Source organism: Symphalangus syndactylus, chromosome 10 (genome assembly GCF_028878055.3).
Source record: "Symphalangus syndactylus isolate Jambi chromosome 10, NHGRI_mSymSyn1-v2.1_pri, whole genome shotgun sequence".
In the NCBI taxonomy this organism is placed as follows: domain Eukaryota; kingdom Metazoa; phylum Chordata; class Mammalia; order Primates; family Hylobatidae; genus Symphalangus; species Symphalangus syndactylus.
Window position 1 is genome coordinate 58081633 of NC_072432.2, and position 10474 is coordinate 58092106.

The following is a 10474-nucleotide window of genomic DNA, read 5'->3' on the forward strand; positions in this document are numbered from 1 at the left end:
CCCGGTCAAGGAGGGGAGAAGAACCCGGAACCGGCGCCATTAAGGGAGCCCTGTTACCTAACAATGAGTAACTGTTTTTATAGCTCCGTGTGAGAAATTTTTATTAATTTTCAGTGAGAAATGTAACTGCCAAATAAACTGAAATACTCATGTCACCTGGTTTTTACATTCTCTCCCCTGTTAAAAAATGTTTCCAGGGAAATTAAAATTGGTTAGTAGAAATGCAATCAGAGCACAGTTATGGGATGACCTTAATGGCCAATGTCATTAAATTATGGTGCACGATGTCCCCCAGCATGCTCTGAGGCTGTATTTGCCAAACACCCAGAATACCCATGTCAGCTGGTTAAGGCACTTTTATCCCTGGGTGGTGCTGAAACTGCACTGACAGAAGTGTGCCCTTTGACTTCATACAGACCATCTGCTGACACTTATTCTCCAGCTATATTTCAATACAGTTGGTTAAAATACAGAGAGGTTAAAGCCTTCTCTTACATGTAATCACATTCCAACCATGCCTTCTTGACAAACATTACACATTTTAAATGAAATTCTGAAAACTCAATTTCTGCAAGGATTAAAAATGAATAATGTGTCCATATGGTTTTCTAATATTTTCATAAGTACATTAAAAAACACCCAATAATTGACTAAAATGAACTTGACTTCATTTTGATAAGAATGAAGCTAAAGACGATTAATCTATTGGATTAAACAAATATGGCATTAGGAGCATAGGTGCTAGTGTCAGAATATAGAATACACAGTCTGTGACATTCTTTATGATATTGTGTATACATTTAAGATACTATCAAACTCTTTTAATCACTACCCTTATGGTAGAAGCTTTGTTTGTCTTAGCTAGTGAAATGTCACTTCAACAAAACCCAAAAATTAAAAAAAATTATCCACATGCTTAGAAAGCAGAAAATAGCAAAATGTGGGAAAAAAGTCATCTTTGCAAGGAAAGGTCAGCAGAAACATATGGATCCCAAGTGAAATTAAAATAAGGTTTCTGTACAGACTAGATACTGTGGCAGATAACGGTGCCACAGGCCAGACAGAAGGTTCCCAAGGCCCCAGGCTGCTTTCTTACTTCTGCTCGGCTGAAGACTTTATCCAACATTATTTTGGTGATAACACTTGTTATACATCCTCTGGATCCTCAGATGCTAAATCATCCTGTAATAGACTTCATCCAGGAAACCTAAAGGCCAACCATATTTCATCATTTCTTAAGTTTCAGTGATTATAAAACAGCCATCTGTACATGTCTGGAAGCATATTTTTATTTGGGTTATTATTTGATAATGTACAGACAATTCAGTCTTCAATCTTCCAATGTGTCTGGTTAAAAAAAAGTCCACAGGAAATTTTTATGAGATTATATTTTTAAGATTCTATTAATGTACATATGACATCATTTATATTACATAGGAAGAGCATAATTACATAAAATGACAATATGTTTATTGAAAAATATTTGACTATATTATCTTATTGCATTTTTAAATTTAGCAAATTTCCCATGTGCTTAGATTTGGAGATCGTACATAAAAATTCTACACAGAAAGTTCTGTCCTCCTGAAGCTTTCCATCCAAAACATGCCCTTTTTATTCTTGTTTAATATTGACATATTACTTCTCAATTTGTGTCTACTAGATGCTTTTATATCACCAACCAGACTCAAAGTAGGGAGAGACTGAGTTAGGTGCTATAAAAACAGCTTTGAAATTCAGCCATAGCCAACAGTCCCTCACCTCAACGACAGACCTTTGAACCCACATGACAAAAATATCTGATCCTAAGGCACCTACAACAGGTGTCTGGCATTCTGCCATTGGATATCGTTTGTGATGAGAGCATACATGCAGATACTGTTGGTCAGTTTAGAGATGGCATGGAAGCAAAGGTAATACCTTAAATATTTACATCATGCATATATTGGTGTGAATGTATTTTTCATCAGATTGTTTTCTCTTTATGAGCAAGAAACAAAGGAATGGGTACTTTCGTGGAAGCAGGGGAGAAAGGAGGTGTGAAGGAGCATGGCAGAAATGTGACGTAGGATTGGGAATTAGCAGAGTGTTGAATATTGTTGTTCAGGGGTGGGCTATTCCAATCATGCTCCCAGCAGGAAACAGTTGGAAAATATTCAAATTGGATAATTTAATGGAAAGGTGATTATAAAGAATGGGGTGGGAATAGGTCAGAAAGTAGTAGATCGTAGAAGCAGAGAGCTGTGTAAAGAGGGCTTCCTGATAGAAGCTGTGCCTTTGACAGTGTGATGTGACAGCCAGCCTGGGAAGACCCTGTAAAGCAAGGGCCAAGGAAGACCTAAAAACAAAACAAAACAAAACAAAAGCAAACAAAACTACATGCAGCGTCCATCAAGAGATTTACACGGAAATTCCTGCTTTGTAGTGTTCTTGCTAACTCTTGTACAAGTCATTTGATTCTCTGGGACTCAGTTCTCTCAGCCAGAAGATACTATACCTTTTTCAGAAAGTAATTTTGAGAATCAGATGACCTCATTTCTATAGAAGCTCCAAGCACAGAGCTTCAGGTTGAAGGATGTCTAAAGAAATGTTTAATCTGAAGAGGATGCAAAGAAGTTTTTTTCTGAAGCACATCCTAAGGCTAATGCATGGGACGTGATTTTTGTTTTCTTCTTTCATATTTTATTTTAGGTTCAGTTTGTACGTGTGCAGGTTTGTTTCATGGGTAGATTGTGAGAGGCTGGGGTTTGGTGTACAAATGATTTGATCACCCAGGTAGTGAGCACAGTACCCAATAGGTAGTTTTTCAGTCCCCACTGTTCCGCTCAAGTAGGCACCAGTGTCTATTGTTCCATGGAAGGTGATTAATCTGCATATATGTGATCACAGACAGATGTTTTAGAGATACAGATGTATAAATCTGGTGTCAAGTTAGCAAAATTAGAAAGACAGGGTGACAGAAAGGGAGAGAAAAAACACCAAATAACTCCAAAGCTTTTGCCCAAATCATTAGGATCAAGAGTATTAAATATTAAATATTAGAAACAATTACAGGGTCCACCCTCCTCATAAACTGTGAATGGAATAGCTCCCAGCTTTTAGCAGGGGGGGTGATTGCAAATATTTTATTGTATTTCTTCAGAAATTTATTTTAGACACAATTTTTTTGTCTACACTATTGAATTTCTTACTAAGCCACAACAAGAAGACTTAAAAACAATTTTTGCCTTGTTTCCCGATGGAACAAGCTTTCAGTTTAAATCCCAGCATAGAGTTATGTATAAAAAATGTCAATGTACTTTATCTCCTACAAGTTACTCCTGTAAAAAATTACCAGTTACGAGGGATGATACATGTCTTAAGTCTGCATCAGGGAAAAGATAAATTATTTGTTTGATCTCATGAGTTTGGTATTGTGTTATGATACCATCTAACATGAATGCAGTTTAAAATTCTATGTGAAGTCCTTCTGTTTTGACTGTCAACTCAGGGTGGAAAACCATTTTGATAGAAGTGTCAAGGAAATGATGGTGAAGATATCAAGTTGGTTAGCTAATTGTTTTGACTGCCATATGATTCTTCTCGTACTATATCATGTATGAGAAAAAAAGGCATTAATTCAAAGATCAGAAATTCAATGAGTTTTAAACTAATCACTTCAAGGTACCTTGAATTTATCTGCCATAGACTCTACATATTGATGCTTGGGTCTACTTGGCTCCTTGAGTTTATATTTAATATTTGTACCACAAAAGAGAAATAATTAATGAACACCTTTAAAATGCAAATTTTCAAGGTCAGAATTTCAAAAACAGCGGCTGGTTGGTTGGACCATGCACTGCATTTTATTTCTCTTTATTATTTCATTAGATTATCAATCAAAAAGTTTGCTATAATTTTAAAATAATTATTATAGTCATTTTCAGCCTTTTGTTAATCTAATTGTGGTTACCGTGAGAGCAAAATCTTTTGGACAGAGAGGAGATGAGAATATGATCAGTGTAAGCAATACGGATATTGTACTGTATGGAACTGAGACATCCCAAAAAACTGGCTTGTAAACAGCATTTTGGAAAGTAAATCTTGTTCTCCCAGTCATACTCTTCATAAAGAAAGGGCCCCTCTTGTGAAAGACATCTTTTGAGGAATTTTCCCAGCATATCATCTCTAGGAAATGTCCTCTCAGTGTCAGGTCTTGGGGTCTTGTATTAGACTCCAGTCTCATCCACAAGTCCTTTATGACCCTCTCTGTAGTTTCCATGGGACCCTTTTAGCTCAGTAATATGTTTCCTTTAGTATTTATCTAGTTCACATTGGTATCTGTTACTAAAATCAAATTTCTTTCTTTCTTGTGGGTAAACCCTATGGATTGAATTGAAAACTTTGGTTTAGAAGTGGCAGGCTCATTATTTACTGTCATGACCTTGTGGGACGCTGTTCCAACAGTGAGATTCCCCCAGTGCTCTTCTGTCTCAACCTTCCCATCCACAGTCTCATGTACAACCACCACCCAGTCTCCACTGCTTTTCCAGGCACAGCTGACCTTCAGACTACGCACACTTCTCTGAGGCATGGAAATTCCCTTGCCTTCCCACCCTCAGTGTCATTCTTCTGATACTGCTTTTAAATGTACAATTTTTGGATCCTTCCAGGTTTTCGTATTTCACTAAGCACAAAATAAAAAGTAATACAATAATGGTAAATTTTGCATGTTTAAAAAATAATTTTAAGTGCTTTCAGCTCTTCCTCGTCTTTTGCCTCTAATTTGTCTTGCCACAGCAACCTGATGATTCTTCTAAAAGTACAGCTCTGCTCAAACCCCTCTGCCATTTACATTTATTATTGTATCTATTTTGTCTACACAAAAATGCACACTAAAGCATTTTTAGCTAAGGTAGACTTTGGTAAACTTTTAAAATTAAAGGCCACATAGTAAATACTTTAGGCTTCTGGGCCACATGGTCTCTGCCTCAACTATTTAGCTCTGCTACTGTAGCACAAAAGTGGCCACAGACCATATATGAACAAATGGGCATGGCTATGTCCAATAAACTTTTTTTCTTTTCTTTCAAAAACAGATCGTAGGGAGGATTGACCTACAGGCTCCTACAGATTGGGCCTTACCCAGGTCTGTCAGTTTTATTTTCTATTTCTCCCTTCACATACTCAGGGCTCCACTGAAATTCAGGTTCTTTTTGTGCTCATCAGGTACTCTGTACATTCACTGCTCTATGCTTCTGCTCCCTGGGATGCGGCTGGGGGAGGATATAGGAAGACTGGTGTTTCTCTAAGTATAGTTTACATAAAAGGTGTCTTTACAGTAACTTTAAGGTAATATGTTGTCATGCTGCTTGTTAAGTGTATGATGGCGATATACAGGAAAAAGCATCATAAAATATATGATTAAAACAATAGTAAGACTATGATACAGGTAATACTATGAGAGAGGTGAGAAGGTAATCAAAGGGGTGAACCTTTTTAAAAAAATATGGGTGCTCTTTTACCTATCTCAAATAATGATACCATCCTTTCAGCTCCCATCCTCAGCTAGAAGTCGGTTGTGCTTTTTCTTTCTAGGGTGTTTTCTTCCCCTCACCTGTGATAATCTTAATCCTTCAAGGTGCACATTAAATTCCCTGTCCTTCATAAACCCTTATTTCTCCAACTATAAGTGATTTCTCCCTCTTCAGAATTCCTATTGCATTCCATCACATCATTTCAATCTTGGCATTATGGTTATTTTTAAATGTAGCTTAGCTCAATAACTAGAAGATCCAACTAGGATATCTCATTTGCTAGACTTTGTATATTCCAAAAATCACAGATCAGTGCTTTGCAGACAGCAGGCATTAAATGATTAATAAATTTTTAAAATTTATAAAAATGAGTTTCTTCAAATTAAAGATACTTTTGTTTGATGAAGAAGTGTTAACTCTGTATAAAAATCAGGGTCAAAAGCAAACCCCTGATTTACTAATCTTTAAAAAATATCCTCAGGCACTTGTGGTCCAGTATTGTTGAACTTACGTTGGTATTTTTGCTAGCCAAATTTGCTACATATGAAACCCATTGGCCATTTGGGGATTGACAACTTTCCTACTGCTCCTTGCAAAGAACTTCCCAAGAAAACTGGGATAGATAATCTATGTGCCATATGTGCTGTTAAAATAAAGTTGGATATGCACTAATCAAGTGGTTTCCATGAGAAACACAAGGCCTCCAAAATATAAAAAATCTTTTTAATTGTAGTACTTATGGTAGTCACTCCAAAGAGCAAAATTACATTTCAAACTTTTTTATCTTAAAAAAGGAGTTAAATATCTAAAGCTTAAATATCTTGGAGCAGACAAACTGTGACTGTTAAAAATGTTGTATAAACAAGTTAGAAATAAGCAAAAAAAGTTTTCTCTCTTTTATGCTGCCTACAAAGTCTTTAAATTAGTGCTTAGACTAAAGGAGATTTTTTTTTTTCTTTTTGAAAGTGATGAAGACATAGTTACAGGGTGTTGCCATGGTTTGGATATGGGTTGTTTTTCCTCACCGAATCTCATGTGGAAATCTGATTTCCAGTGGTGTTGGGAGGTGGGGCTTAGTGGAAGGTGTTCGGGTCTTGGGGGTGGATTCCCTCATGAATGTCTTAGTGCTGTTCCCCAGGTACTGAGTTATTACTCTTGCAAGACTGAATTGGTTCTCAAGGGAATAGATTTGTTTTTGTAAGAGTGGGTTTTTGTAAAGCCAGGACACCTCTTGGGTTTGTACGCTCTTTGCCTGTGTTCACGTCTTCTTTGACCTTCTCTTCTATGTTTTGACACAGCACAAAAGCCCTCACCAGGAGCTGGGTAGATGCTGGTGCCATGTTTCTTGGGCAGCCTGCATATCCATGAGCCAAATACACCTATTTTCTTTATAAATTACCCAGCCTCACCTATTCCTTTATAGTAACTTAAAATGGACTAAGATAGCCACCCTTCTCCCATGGTAGATTTCAGGCAAGGGAAAAAGGATAGCCAACCTTGAATTCCCTTAGCTGAATGCATTGGCTAAGACCATCATCATTTAGGTACCATTCCCAGGATAACTCAGTCTTTTCATTTGTTTGTTTCTTTTGAAGAAGATGACGGATAGGAGGAATTAGTATTGAATACTGTTCATTTTTAAAATTGATATAAAATACTTTTATATATTTATGGGGTATGGGTAATATTTTGGTTCATGCATACACTATATAATCATCAAACCAGGGTAATTAAGATATCCATCACCTCAAACATTTATCATTTCTTTTGAATACTGTAAATTTTCAATGCACTCAGCATCAAAAGAGAGCGGGTTAAAAACCAAAAATGTGTTTATCAAAAAGACAATGTATGTAGAAGCACCTTAAAAAACTACAAATTGTCATTGGACTTTGTTTCTATTTTTATTTTCCAAGTTTTATATGATCACAACATATAAAATAAACATTTCTATTATAATTTAAATTCCTCTAAGTTATTCTGTATGGGAACCTATTAGCAGTAGACACAAATATGCAATTTATTTGTTTAATCTGGCATGGGATACTGAAAGATTACTTATATCCTTTGTAATTTTAATCATTCTTAGCTGTAACTTGTTTTGTCTCCCTTCTGAGCTATCCCTTGCTATCGATAATCAATCTCATTCTTTGATTTTTTTTTAATTTAAAATCCCTACTTCTGTGTTCTGCATTTAGGTAGCTGAAAAGATTTTTACTTGTCTTGCAAAATTCTCGAAGAAGTTTATTGAATCTCTGCCTCCTCCTCCTCCTCCTTCTTTTTCCTTTTAAATCTAATTTTGCTTCCCTGCCTCCACCCCAGAGTATCCAAGTTTACCAAGGAAAGGAATAATATCAAGTGAATACCATGGGTAATTAAAAAATCAGTTACTTATCTCTTCTGTTCCATTTATAGCTTTTTATTGTAATTATAACTGCTAGTAAAATGACTAATTTAAAGTTCCTAGAGATTACAGAAGCTTAAGACTTGTCAATGTCTTTCAAAAACAGAATCTATTCTAGCTAATTTAAATGAAAGGAATGTATTAAGAAGGATAAATAACAGAGTCATTTGGATTGCTGAAGAAGAAGGGTGAGGACTGAATTTCAGGAACAACTCCCCAAACCACACTCCAACCCTTGACAAGGGAGGTGCTCACTCTGCCATGCACTGCCTCTGAAGCAGCAGAAAAGACACTCCATACCCTGCCTCTACCCTCATGTAACTGGGTTCTGATTCAAAATCTGGCATGGGTATATTTGGGTGGATTCTAAACGATGATGAAATCTCATCTACCTGTAGGGCAGTCTAGGAAATGTCTATTTTAAAGCTTTCTCTAACATGCAGAAAGTCATCCTAGAGGAGAATTGTATCAGTATTAATGAATTCATCCATAGTGACCACCTTTTAACTCACCAGTTATTTTCTACTTTCTTTGTTATCTGCCCCAGCCCCTTCTGGGATACTGATAAGCAGCAAAATGGCTAGAATTTAAAAACTGGGTTATTAACCAAGTGGTGTCAAGATACATCAAGGACCTATGAGAAGAAAAGCTACAAGATACGTTGAGATATAAAGGAAAGACTAGCATTAACTGAAGCAATTAGGTAAGGTTTCATAAAGAATTTTCACCTTTCCAGAATCTTTAGACAGAATTTAAATACTCAAAAAGGTATTCCAGCCTTCTGCAGTAACACAGCTCAGCAAATGTTTAGTAAAGCCTCTATCATATGTTTCTAGCAAATCACAATTCTTGTCCTTAAGAAATTAGTAACAGATTGATAATAACTATCTGAAAATACTATAATGTAAATGAAACAAAAACTTTTATGGCTGAAATTGGGGGTATGGAATGGGGATAATTAACTGACCAGCAGTAATGATGAATTGAAAAAGTTATATGGAGGAGAGGGTGTATGAAATAAGCCTAGAGGGTGAATATTATTTTGACTACATGAAATGGAACTTGAAGCCTGAACAGTACTAATTTTTTTAAAATACATGTTTAATTTAGGGAAAATTTTAGATTTAAAAGGATTGTAAATATGCTAGAGAGTTCCTGTATGAGTTGTAAAAGGGTTGTAAATACACTAGAGAATTCCTTTTGCCATTAACATGACATAACCATAGTACATTTGTTATAACTAAGAAATTAACACTAGTACAATGCTACTCTAATAGTATTGGCACTAGTTAATACTATTAACAAAATCACTTTATTATAATTTCACCAAACTTACCCTAAAATAGACTTTTTTTGTTCCACAATCAAATTCAGGATACCATACTACATTTTGTTGTCATGATTTCTTAGTCTCCTCTTCCTATATAAATTTTGAAATGATCCCAAATTTACAGAAAAATTGCAAGTAAAGTACAAAGAAGTGTTTTTCCTGAACCATTTTTGAGAATGAGTTGTTGACATAATGGCCCATCATGTCCAACTAGTTCAGTGTTATTTCATCAAAAAAGGGAGTCTTTCATGTAACCACAATATTTTTCCAGTTGTCCCAATAAACTCCTTTAGAGCAAAATTATCCAGTTCAAAATCACATATTACATGTAATTGCCATATCGCCTTGGTCTTCTTTAATATGAAACAGTTGTTCAGTTTTTCTTTGATACATTGAAGAATATAGGTCAGTTATTTTGTAGAATGGCTTTCAGTTTGGGTATACCTGATGCTTTTTCATCCATCTATAGCGGGAATATTACCAAAGTGATCTTGTATTCTTCTTATTACAACCAGTCAAATAGAATATAACTTAGTTTTGTGCCAATTTTGGTGATGTCAATTTTGATAACATGATTAAGGTAATGTCTGAGAGGCCTATCCTATGTAAAGTTACTATTTTTCTCTTCGTCATGCATAAGCATTTTGGGGAGATAAATTATGTAATGTTCTGTTCTATATAAAACTTTGAATTTATTCGTATATTTATTCACATCTGTATGGATTCATGGTTTTCTATTTTACCCAATATATTATAATCTATTTCTATTACCATTCATTTTTTTAAACTTTTAATCTAGAATTAATTAGAGATTCAAAGGCAATTACAAAAAAAAAAAAAAATACAGGAAGGCCCTGAGAATCCTTCATCCAGTTTTCCCCCGTGGTAACATCTTAGATAAATATACTGCAAGATCAAAACTGGGAAAGTGACATTAGTACAATTCACAAAGCTTATTCAGATTTCACCAATTTTACATGTGTGTATAGTTATCTGCAATGTTATTATTTGTGTAACTTCATATAACCATGAAAGCAATCAAGACACAGAACTGTTCCATTAAACTGGGTTCCCTTGAATTACCCCTTTATAACCACCCCTACGTCCTCTCCTCTAGAATCCAAAACCCCTGACAACCACTAATCTAACTTCAATTTCTATAATATTATTTCAAGAACACTATATGAATGGAATAATAATGTATATAACTTTGTGAGATTAGCT